This window comes from Rhinolophus sinicus, chromosome 1 (genome assembly GCF_057876585.1).
Source record: "Rhinolophus sinicus isolate RSI-liver-muscle chromosome 1, RSI-T2T, whole genome shotgun sequence".
Taxonomy (NCBI): Eukaryota; Metazoa; Chordata; class Mammalia; order Chiroptera; family Rhinolophidae; genus Rhinolophus; species Rhinolophus sinicus.
The window spans coordinates 17595139-17605693 of NC_142501.1; the positions used below are offsets into that span (position 1 = coordinate 17595139).

Consider the following 10555-nt stretch of genomic DNA (forward strand, 5'->3'; position numbering starts at 1 on the left):
TCCCTGTCCCCTAGTTATGACAACCAAAAATTACTCTAGACATTGCCAAATGTCGTCGGGGGGTGGGGAAGAGTGCAAAATCACACACCCCCCTTCTTATTGAGAACTACTGTTGAAAACTGCCTCTAAGACCATGTGGTAAGGAACTGTAGGTGACCTCTGGGAGTGGCACAGCTGGAAAGGAATGGGGACTCTCAGGCCTATGACTGCAAGGAACTAACTGAATTTGCCAACAAGAATGAGTTTGGAAGCAGATTTTTCCACAGACGAGAACTCCGCCTGGCTGATACCTGAATTTCGGTCTTGAACTGGGAGATAGTAAATGGGTGTTTTTGTAAGGTGCTCAGTTTGTGGTGATTTGTTATGCAGCAATAGAGACCTCAAGTTCCATGTGATATATCTATGTCTTTATAATAATTTCCTCCACTTCTTTTTTCCCTTAAGCTGCTTTCAATAGGTTTCTGTTATTTGCAACTAAAAATGTCCTAAGTAAAACATTACCTCATAGGCCTATTGAATTGGACAATTGTATTGATCTGTACATCTCACTGTATATAAATTTTACCTCAGTTAAAAATAAAACAGGAAAAAATTTATCTCACAGAGTTGCAATGAAGCCTAAACGAGATAATGCATATATAGTTCTGTGTTGTCAGGAATCTTTTGGATACAAGCCACCATAACTCAAACTGGGTTAAGTTTTAAAAAGGGATTAAGAAATACAAATTGGTAGTTACAAAATGGCCACAGAGATGTAAAGTGCAGCATTATTGACAAATACAGTCAATAATGTTGCAACAACTATATATGGTGCCAGATGGGTTTTAGACTAATCAGGGAGATTATGGCATAAATTATGTAAATATCTAATCACTATGCTGTACACCTGAAACTAACGTAAACTAATATTGAATGTCAACTGTAACTGAAAAAAAGAAATAAATAATTTTAAAATATTAGAAAGCTCAAAAGGAATGTATAGGCTCACAGAAAAATCTAGGGGTAGTTCTGTGTATTTGTTCTCTATTGCTGTATTCCCTTTCTTTTCAAAGCTGAATGATAGTCTACTTTATGTAGATGACATATTTTGTTTATCCATTTATCTGTCAATGGACACTTAGGTTGCTTCCACATCTTAGCTATTGGGAATAATGCTTCTATGAACATGGGTGTGCAAATATCTCTTGAAGATTCTCCTTTCGCTTCGTTCGGATTTATACCGGAAGTGGGATTGCTGATCATAAGGTAGTTCTTGTTTTAATTTTTGAGGAACCGCCATACTGTTTCTCATACTGTTTCTCACAGGGGTTGCACCATTTTACATTCCCACCAACAGTGCACAAGGTTTTCTCTACATGCTCACCAACTCTTGTTATTTTCTGTTTTTTCACACTAAGTTTTGTTTTATTAAAAAAAAATAATAAAACCTTACTGGGTGCAGCATGGCAAATGATTTGGAGGGGTTCGGGGTTAATTCCTGTGGGCCTGGAATTGGTCTGAGATGAGTTGCTGAGGTGAAAGATGCACCTGCACTGCACTGGACCCTGGTCAAGACAGTAAATGCCATGACTAACCTGTTGCTCTGTCATTGTGGATCCAAGGTAGTTTCAGGGCCTTTGTACCTGCTTGTCAGCATTATTTGTTGATACCTGTGAGATTGATGATTTGCACCTGGTCTCCATGAGACTCCCTGGGGCACTCTGCTTTGGGGTTGGTTACATAGCAAGATATCCAAGGTGACCAGCAGGGTACAAGAAGCCTGGCCTGGGCTCCATTTTGAACACTCTGATTCCAAGGTGTTCAGTGCACATGTTGATGGTTCCTGATCTGAAAACGAAAGTGCATTCGTTCAGCTCTGCAGAAAGAGGACACTTGGTGCCCACATTGGGCGTCTCTAGACCCTTGGTCGTGATGCAGACTTTGGCTGCTTCCTGCATTACCTTACCTTAGTGCTCTGGCTGTATGTTAGCCTTTTCTGCAACACTGTCCCCTTTTGGGTCCTGTTAGTCTTCTTTAGGAATCAAAGCCTATCTAACTGCCACCGTTACAGCCAGGGGAAATGACAGGTTCTGTGGTATCCCAGGGCCTCCTACAGTGCCTGGCAACAAATATGCCTTTATTGTAAATATTTGTTGAACAGTCCAGGCTAGAAAGGATGACAAGTTGAGGGTGAGAACAGAAGTCCTGCAATCCAGCTTCCCCTGCTCCCTTCTGAGTCGCACAAGCTGCTCATCAGTGCCTGGCCGGTAAGAGCTACTCAGTAAGCATTTCTCAAATGAATAAGTAAATGAAAGAAGAAAGAAAACAACAGTTCTATTTACTTGGAGTAGGCAATGATCTCAAGGTGCTACAGAGTAAAAGAAAGGAAGGTCAATAAGCAGCATCACAGAGCGTGTTCTTTGTCCAGGCCTCCTGGACACACCTTCCTGATGACAGTTTCTCATGGACCCTTTTAGAGAAGTTGTCCTGAAATGAAAGGGTTCAACTAATTTTATTTTTGCAGACGTTTCACCTATGCTCCTTTCTCAACATCACCCCCAGGGTTCATTGGCCTTTTTTGATCTGCCAAAAATGGTTCAAAAGCAGGATTTTTTGGTGCTAGTTGATTCTAGTTAATCCTGCCTCTTTTAGTTTTTTTTTTCCCAAAAATGGCCCCTGGTTTTGCTTTGCTCTAAAATCCTCTAAGTAGGGGAATGCTCTACACTTATAAAAATAAAGTCTTTTGGAGCCCTGCATATAGAGACATCTGAAAGTGCCATCATTTCTTGAACTTCTCCCTTTTTATCTTCCTTAAGCACCACTGACTCCCCAAAATGTGTGAGGCCTTTCTCAAATTCCATATTCTTTCTATTCAGTAGCCATGAAACACCGTTTATGCTTGAGATAAGCTTTAATAGAAGGGTCTATGAGTAAGCGTTCATGTTAGGTTTTACTGAGTATTAATAAAAACAAACTCGATGGTTCACTGAAATCATTGGAAGAGAAAAAGAAAAGTGGAATTGCCTCTGGCTTTAGTACTTGGAACATGAGCAGCACCAGGTTTCTTAATCCAGCTCTTTAACGGAGCTATACAAACAGCATCTATAACAATAAAGGTGTTAACCCAAAAAGAAACTACGCCAAAAGAGCGTCTCTTGGGCAAAGGAATATAAATTTTGGTATTTACATTTGGGAATGGGTTTGCCTGATTTCTGGAAACTTCCTTGCCACATTTATAGACAAGAAGGAAGGTGTTTTCTGAGAAACTGACTCAAGGACTAGAGCGACCCATAGTTTCCTCACCCAAAGATTCTGCTTCAGTTGTGTTTCATACCCCATACTGTGAGAGAACGGCCTTACTTTTCATATCTAATCCACACCTTTTCTGAGTAAAGCTGAGATAATAATGAAGCATTTTTGGTTTTAAAGTATAGTTGTTGGGGACTCTTTCAGCTGTAACAGGCAGAAACCCAAAATGAACTAGAATAAATAAAGACAATGTATTGGCTCCCCTAAAGCCATGTGGCTTCAGGCTCAGCTTGATCCAGGAGCTCAAATGACATCATCAGGGCACATTCCCTTTTCTTTAAACAGGTCTTCTCTAATGGAGATCATAATGATCACTGGCAACCCAGACTTACATCCTCCCAGCCTAGTATCCTCAGGAAGGCGAGCATCTTCTCATATCCATTTGGCGGAAAAGTCTCGAGGAGGATTTTGAATGGTCACACTTAGTTGGGTCCTGGGCCGAATTCTGAACCACTCATTATGTCCAAGAGAATGGAGTCCCTTGCAAGGTGGATATGATCAAACCCACTCAAACTACATGGGGCAGGTTTTCCCATAGAAAAGAAGAATGCTGTTTCCAGAAAAGGGAAGGGATGTCAGGCAGACAAACACAATAGATGTTCCCCACAAAAGGCCTTCCAGAGTAATTTGCTCAGTGGAACAGAGAGGCAGCAGGAAGTAAGAAGTCAGGGATGGGGTACCAACTGTGGGAGACACTTGAGTTTTCTTTTTCCCCATTTCTAATTTCTTCCTTTCCTGTTTCCTTCATCCATCTCTTCCAACACGTCTTCTTGCTTGCTGGAAACAGCAGCAGCACAGGCTGTGACTGTAGATTTACAACATACTGTATGAGGATTTTAATAGAGGTATGAACAAAGGAGGCTGGACAGGCTTTCTGAGAATGTAATTGTGAGTAAGTTCTGAGTGATGAGAAGAAGGGAGATTACCAGGTGAAGGAAGAGAGGTGAAGACAGGCCAGGTAAAAAAGATATCTGGCACCAAATTATGGCGTTCTGGAAGGGTAGGCAGATTTCATTCAATACTCGAACATTCTCTGTGGCTGGGGCAGAGACTGCATGCAAGGAAGGGGGCTGGTGATGACAGAGAAACTGGGAGAGGGACCTCAGGGCAGATTAAGAAATGCCTTGAACTTCATGCCAAAACGTTTGGACTTTGATCTTATCTCCAGGTTTTGGGGAGCAGGGGAGGTCTTAACCCTAGAATTAATTTTTCAAATATTTTTATGATGATATCTCTGGCAGCTGAGGGGAAGGTGAGGTGGGATTGGGTAAGACTGCTGGCAAGGAGCCCAGTTAGGAAGCTAAGGTGGGGAGTCCTGGCAAGAAGTGACAAAGACCCCTAAGGCAGTTGCCGAAGGAATAGTGGGATTGCAGCAGTGGTAGAGCTCAGGTAGAATCCTTGGGATTTGGTTCTGCCACAGTTCAGGGAAAAACTGATTAACAGAAGATGTATATGGAGAAGAGTTTGAAGCAAGGAGCTACTGCCCTCCCCTGGCAAATTATTGACAGAATGAATCATCCATTAAGGGACAGGAAAATTCACTGTATTCTCAGAATCTCAGAACAGAAGATGCCTGGTGCTGGGAAACCACGTCAAGAGGTACTTGTTGTGTAAGTGTGGCTTTTCATTTCATTGCCTGCTCAATAAATATTTATTAGGCTCCTATTATGTGCCAAGTCCTATGCTAGATGCCCCTACAGACTGGGGAGTGAAACAGACATGGTTCCTGTTATCATGGAGCTTTCTGTAGAATGTTCTAGGGGAGAAGGGCAACAAACAAATGTTTATATAATTATAATGTACAAACTGAGTTAAATGTATGAAAGCAATCGACTCCTAGTGCAATGAAAAAATAAGTGAAGGGTTAGGGAGCAGAGAACCTCCCAAGACAGGTGATGAGGATGAAACTGGGTTCTGAGTGGGGCTGTTCACATTGCCTTTCCTGTGGGGAGGGCATTTTATAGCCAAGCAGATGTCAAAATAATGCAAATTTTGAGATGGTGATAAACATCACTTTGTGTTCACAAATCCCTCAGGTATGTTGGTTTTAAATGCACTCTAAGTAACAGCACTGGCTCTACTTACCTACCAGGGTTTATGACTGTCACTCATTTGGTATTTTAAAATTTATACTATGATTCTTCACATTTGCTGATTGATTAATGTGATGTCCTGGTTAGGTAGATTGTTACAGCACTCAGTCAGCGTTCCTGTAGCCAACCTGGGGTGTAGACCCCTTCCCATACTAATGTTTGGTATGGCCATGTGACTTGCTCTGACCAATGGGGCATTGGGAGACATAATACAAGCAGAGAATTAAAAAGTGCTTGAACACTGGGCTTGCCCTCTTTTGTCTCTGAGAGTGTCACGTGAGGAAACCTGAGCTAGCCTATTGGAGGAAAAGGAGTAGCGATGAGTATCCCAGCTGAGGCTTCCTAGATCAATCAGTTCTCAGCCAATCTATAAGCTGACTGTCATCACATGAGAGACCCTACACAAAACCAGCAGAAAATCCAGCTAGCTGAGCTCAGCCCAAATTATGATCCCAAAGAAATTTTGAGTAACTTAATGGACTGTTGTTTTAAGACACTAAATTTCAGAGTAATTTTTATGTAACAATAGATAACTGATATGGTATAATTTTCAAACAGCTTAATTATGTCTTTGCTTTCTAACAAGAAAACTTAAAAGCAGCAAAAATAAATGACTCTCCTAAGATCTCACCATATGCATAGTTTGGGGGTAGATCTGAATTCTTACCTCACATCGTAGATCCTAAAGACCACTTCATCTCTGCAACTTCCAGTATCTCCTAGAAATACTCCTCTAATTAATCACAGTTCCCCCTTTCCAGTTTTCTTAGCAGGCATCATAAAGTGATATTAAGATAATGGGCTTTGATTTCATTTTAAACAGTGAAGAACCATGATTATATATAATTGTATACATAAAGAGAACTAGAGTATTTTCAAAATTGCCACATAACTTCATAATCAAACCCCATAACTTACTGTGAAGTATATTATTCTATCATTCCAAACAACCAGCTAATTCAGAGGCAATGAAAGAACATTTTACTGAACTTGTTAAAAAGAAATCACTGTGACTTTCCTTTTTAGTTCAACAATTTGAAATAAAATGTGCTTATGGAAGAACTGTATTTGTCCAGTTTTTTGAAATATTAAACCAATAACTAAACCTAAAATGGTGTAATCTAACACATATGTTTCTGAATCTTCACAGATAGCAAATAATTTGTTCCCCAGGACATAAGAGAAACTCACATTTCTTTAATGTTTTCTGTAGTTTTTTTTCTAATTTAAGTATCACTTTCAACTTTTTAATAATAAAGACTTGAAGATGTTAAATTACTTGCCCAAGGCTACAGATTATAAATCATAGAGAAGGAATCAAATACTTTTCTTTTTGATGCCAAGTCCCATTCTCTTAACCGCCCTAAATAAAATAATAACTATTATACAAGTAACACATGTTCATAAAATCCAAACTGTACAAAAATATACAGATTAAAAATCTCCCTCTCCTCCATTGTAGCTGTTGGTTACTTACTTGACACTCATTCCCCACTTTCTTTTTCCTAACAGAACCTGGATTTTTTGCAGCCCTCCCCCACCCATAGCCACATGCTTCTGGGGAGGTGGCCACTAATGGAGCCTGAGGTTATGGTCCTGATTGGTCTATCTTTAAGTCAATCATAATGGTTTAGACAAGGACATGTGACACATAGGGGAAGTCAGCTGTTGCATTTGTTCTTAAAAAGAAAATGCTTGTCAATGTCATGAGAATGCCCCCCTCAGATCTCTGCTCAGGGAGCATCAGTGACTGGTGGCTGCTGTAGTGTCTGAGCATCTGAGGCCATGCTTCTCAGGGGTTACTTCTAGCCAGTGATGGAATGTGGCAGGAACACTAAGACAGACTTATTTCTGGGAGACATGGGACTATTCTGACAGGTGACTTTGGCTAGCAGTGACTTTGGCCTTCTTTGCTAGGGATACTAAGTTTGGATGTTTCTCCTGAGAGTACTGCACCTCTCCCCCTTGAGAGGAGCTGCCTGACAACAAAGCCCACTCACAGAGAATGGCAAAGCAGAAAGACGGAAGAACCTGGGTCACCAATGCTGTCCTGAGCTACTGAGTTAATCAACCCTAGGGTCCCTTTCCCCAAGGATTTCTTGTTGTATAGGTTAATAAATATCCTTATTGTCTGAATCTCTGAGTTGGGGTTTTCTTTCATTGCAACGCAAAGCATTGTCACTGATACAATTACTCTCCAATCCCACTTCCCAGAAGAAACTTTTGACAACATATTACTATGAACTTTTCCAAAACATTTACAAGCATACATATCATTTTGCAACTTGATTCATTTTGAAATCATCAACATATTATGTACATCTTTCCTCAGCAGTACATATAAGTCTACCTAAGTCTATTTCATGGCAGCATAGAATTCTATATAGGGATGTGCCCTAATCAATGTGCCCCACGATCATTTACATGGTGCCCTCTTTCTGCCTCAAGAAACACGATGAGAGGGCCACTGGTGGAGCCTTCCCTAGAGGTCAAATTACTATGTTTTTCTTTCCATCCTAGAAATGGGGCCACTTTTAATACAGGGGAAATACATACCAAAGACAGTCTGAGCAAATAAATCAGACTTAGGAGTAAGAGAGGGCCCTCGTTTGGTGGAAGGAGCAGCCTGAGACTGCGTGTGCTTTGAAGAGGGGAAGAGTATTCCAAACTATTCTAGCCACCTGCCCTTCCCCTCTCCTCTCTGGCCTCCTTCTCGGCCTTCTGGTTCTGGGGACTGCAAGGGGAGGGGGGGGATGAGTTGACTTAACGGTAAGAATCATCCGGCAGGAAAAGGCTGGGCCGCGTTGGCTCGGCTCGTGGGGTCGGTGAGACGTGGTTGGCGGTCGGTCCACTTAACACGATCCCAGCCTGGTTGGCCTCGCTTTCCCTCTCCTGCCAAGCGTCCAGCCCCGCCTCCTTCCCGCCAGGCCCCGCCCCCAGACCACAAACCCACCCACCTCCTGGCTCCACCCACTGTCCCCCCGGTCTCCGCCCACCCGCTCGCGACCTGGAACACTGACCTCTGGCCCTGGCCATCTACCTCCCTCCTTACTCTTGTTTTGAGTCTGTACACAAAGACCAAAACAGAGCAACCAGGCAGTGTTCGTCATAAGGTGCCGTTATTGTGAGAGCCAAACAACAAATGTGGTTCACCTAGCGAGATCCTCCACCTACCTTCTGAGAGATGGAGGGTCCTCAAATGCTAAAGCCCATCGCAAAGGCCTGATGTGAAGATTTAACTTGCACCCGATGCTCCCTCACAGGAACTGCTTCTGGCAAGAACTGCATTTCCTCGCCATTCCAGGATGCTTCCCACGTTCAGCCAGCTGATTTCAGTCGCTGTACAGACCTCAAACTAGCCCGGCTGAGGGATGGATTTTGTCTGGGTGGGAAGATGAAAGCAGCCGGCTTGGCTTTTTCTGAGCTGTTGTAGGCCTGCCTACCTTTTATAGCAAACATTGAAATAGCACCCAACCACACCACACCTTAAATATGCTTTGTGCTTTTGGTTGGGGTTTTTTTTGCTGTAAATATTTTTTGATAAAGATGGAAAAAAGTGAGTATAATATTCCAAAGTTTATATAAAAAGGAGATATGAATATATATATATATATATATATATATATATATATATATATATATATTTGGCAGAGTAAAATACAGTGGAAGAATATACCATTAAGAACAGCTATCTGTAGGGGAAGGGAAGAAACTGATTGTAAAGAAGGGAAACAAAAGCTAGACTTTTTTTTTTTTAATTTATTGGGGTGACAATTGTTAGTAAAATTACATAGATTTCAGGTGTACAATTCTGTATTACATCATCTATAAATCCCATTGTGTGTTCACCACCCAGAATCAGTTCTCCTTCCATCACCATATATTTGATCTCCCTTACCCTCATCTCCCACCCCCCACCCCCCGAGACTTTTTTTATTACACCTTGTTTTGTAGATTTAAGGAACCATGTATTGCTTCATATAACTATAAAAACTAAAATTAAAAGACAAAAAAGCAATATCTAATACTGAAAGCAAAGTTTTTAAAAAGAAAGAAAAAGAAGTTAACTGTGTATCCAATTGTCAGCATAATCAGATTGTGAAGAACTAAGACCAAAATAACAATTCTTTATGCACCGTTGAAGGCTACTAGAGAACCAACTCATTATTTTGAAAACTAGTAAATAAAAGGAAATAAGCATTTATCTTGCCTTTTCTATACAAACTATACTTCAGGGTAACCAAACAATTAATGAGGACATCGTTTTTCTTGTAGTGTTCCAACTATTAAAAGAATGATAAAATTAGAATATGACAATTTTTCAACTTTTAATGAATTACTGATGGTATAGGCAACAATCATCAATGGTTGCAGATATCTCAAAAAGAAAACCAACCAGACGTTGCCTATCCCGATGGAGGTACCTCTGAAAGAGGCATAAAAAAAAAAAAAATCCATCTGAATCTAATCAAGTCAATTAGAGGGGAGGAACTGGGGGATGGATTGAAAAGGGGAAGGGGATTAAGAAGTACAAACTTCCAGTTATAAAGTAAGTCCCAAGGATGTAATGGACAGCATGGGGAATAATATCGTATAACTATGTAGGGTGATGGGGTTACTAGACTTATTGTGGTGATCATTTTGTAAGGTATATAAATGTTGAATCACTGTGTTGTACACCTGAAACTAATATAATATTGTATGTTAACTATAATTAAAAATAAAATAAAAAAAACTGCATCTAAATCTAATCAAAATAACTAGATCTGTTAACTCATAGGAAATACCAAAGAGAGAAGGATGTGTTAAAGGATGTGTTAGAAGGGCACTGTGACAAAGTAGCAAAATACAGACTACTCTAAACTTTACAGGACAAACAACCTGGTTTATTCAAAAAGAAAAATTGTAAGTCAAAAGAAAAAGAGAAATGAAGGGGAAAACCTATAGGTCACACGGCATTTAAGAGATATTCATTTACAATGAGTGGATTTGGATCCTGATTGAAACAAACTGTAAAAAAAAAAATCAATTCTATAATAAGCACAAAAATGTGAACATTAGTTAGATATTTGAATTAAATATTAAATTTTTTTGTTGTGTTTTTATGTTTTTTAAAAGAGTCACTTTCTAGACATAAATGAAACATTTAAAAATGAAATAAAAGGATGTCTGGG

The 10555-nt window shown here is 40.3% G+C and overlaps 1 protein-coding gene across 1 annotated transcript in view; it reads right to left on the minus strand.

Moving 5' to 3' along the window:
* The window catches only part of TXNRD1 (thioredoxin reductase 1), a 125345-nt gene extending 116562 nt beyond the window's left edge, over positions 1-8783 (minus strand). The window contains exon 1 of the mRNA XM_074326240.2: positions 8556-8783. The gene's annotated coding sequence lies outside the window, so the exon portion shown is untranslated. The remainder of the gene's footprint in view (positions 1-8555) is intronic.
* Between the last annotated feature and the right edge of the window lie 1772 nt (positions 8784-10555).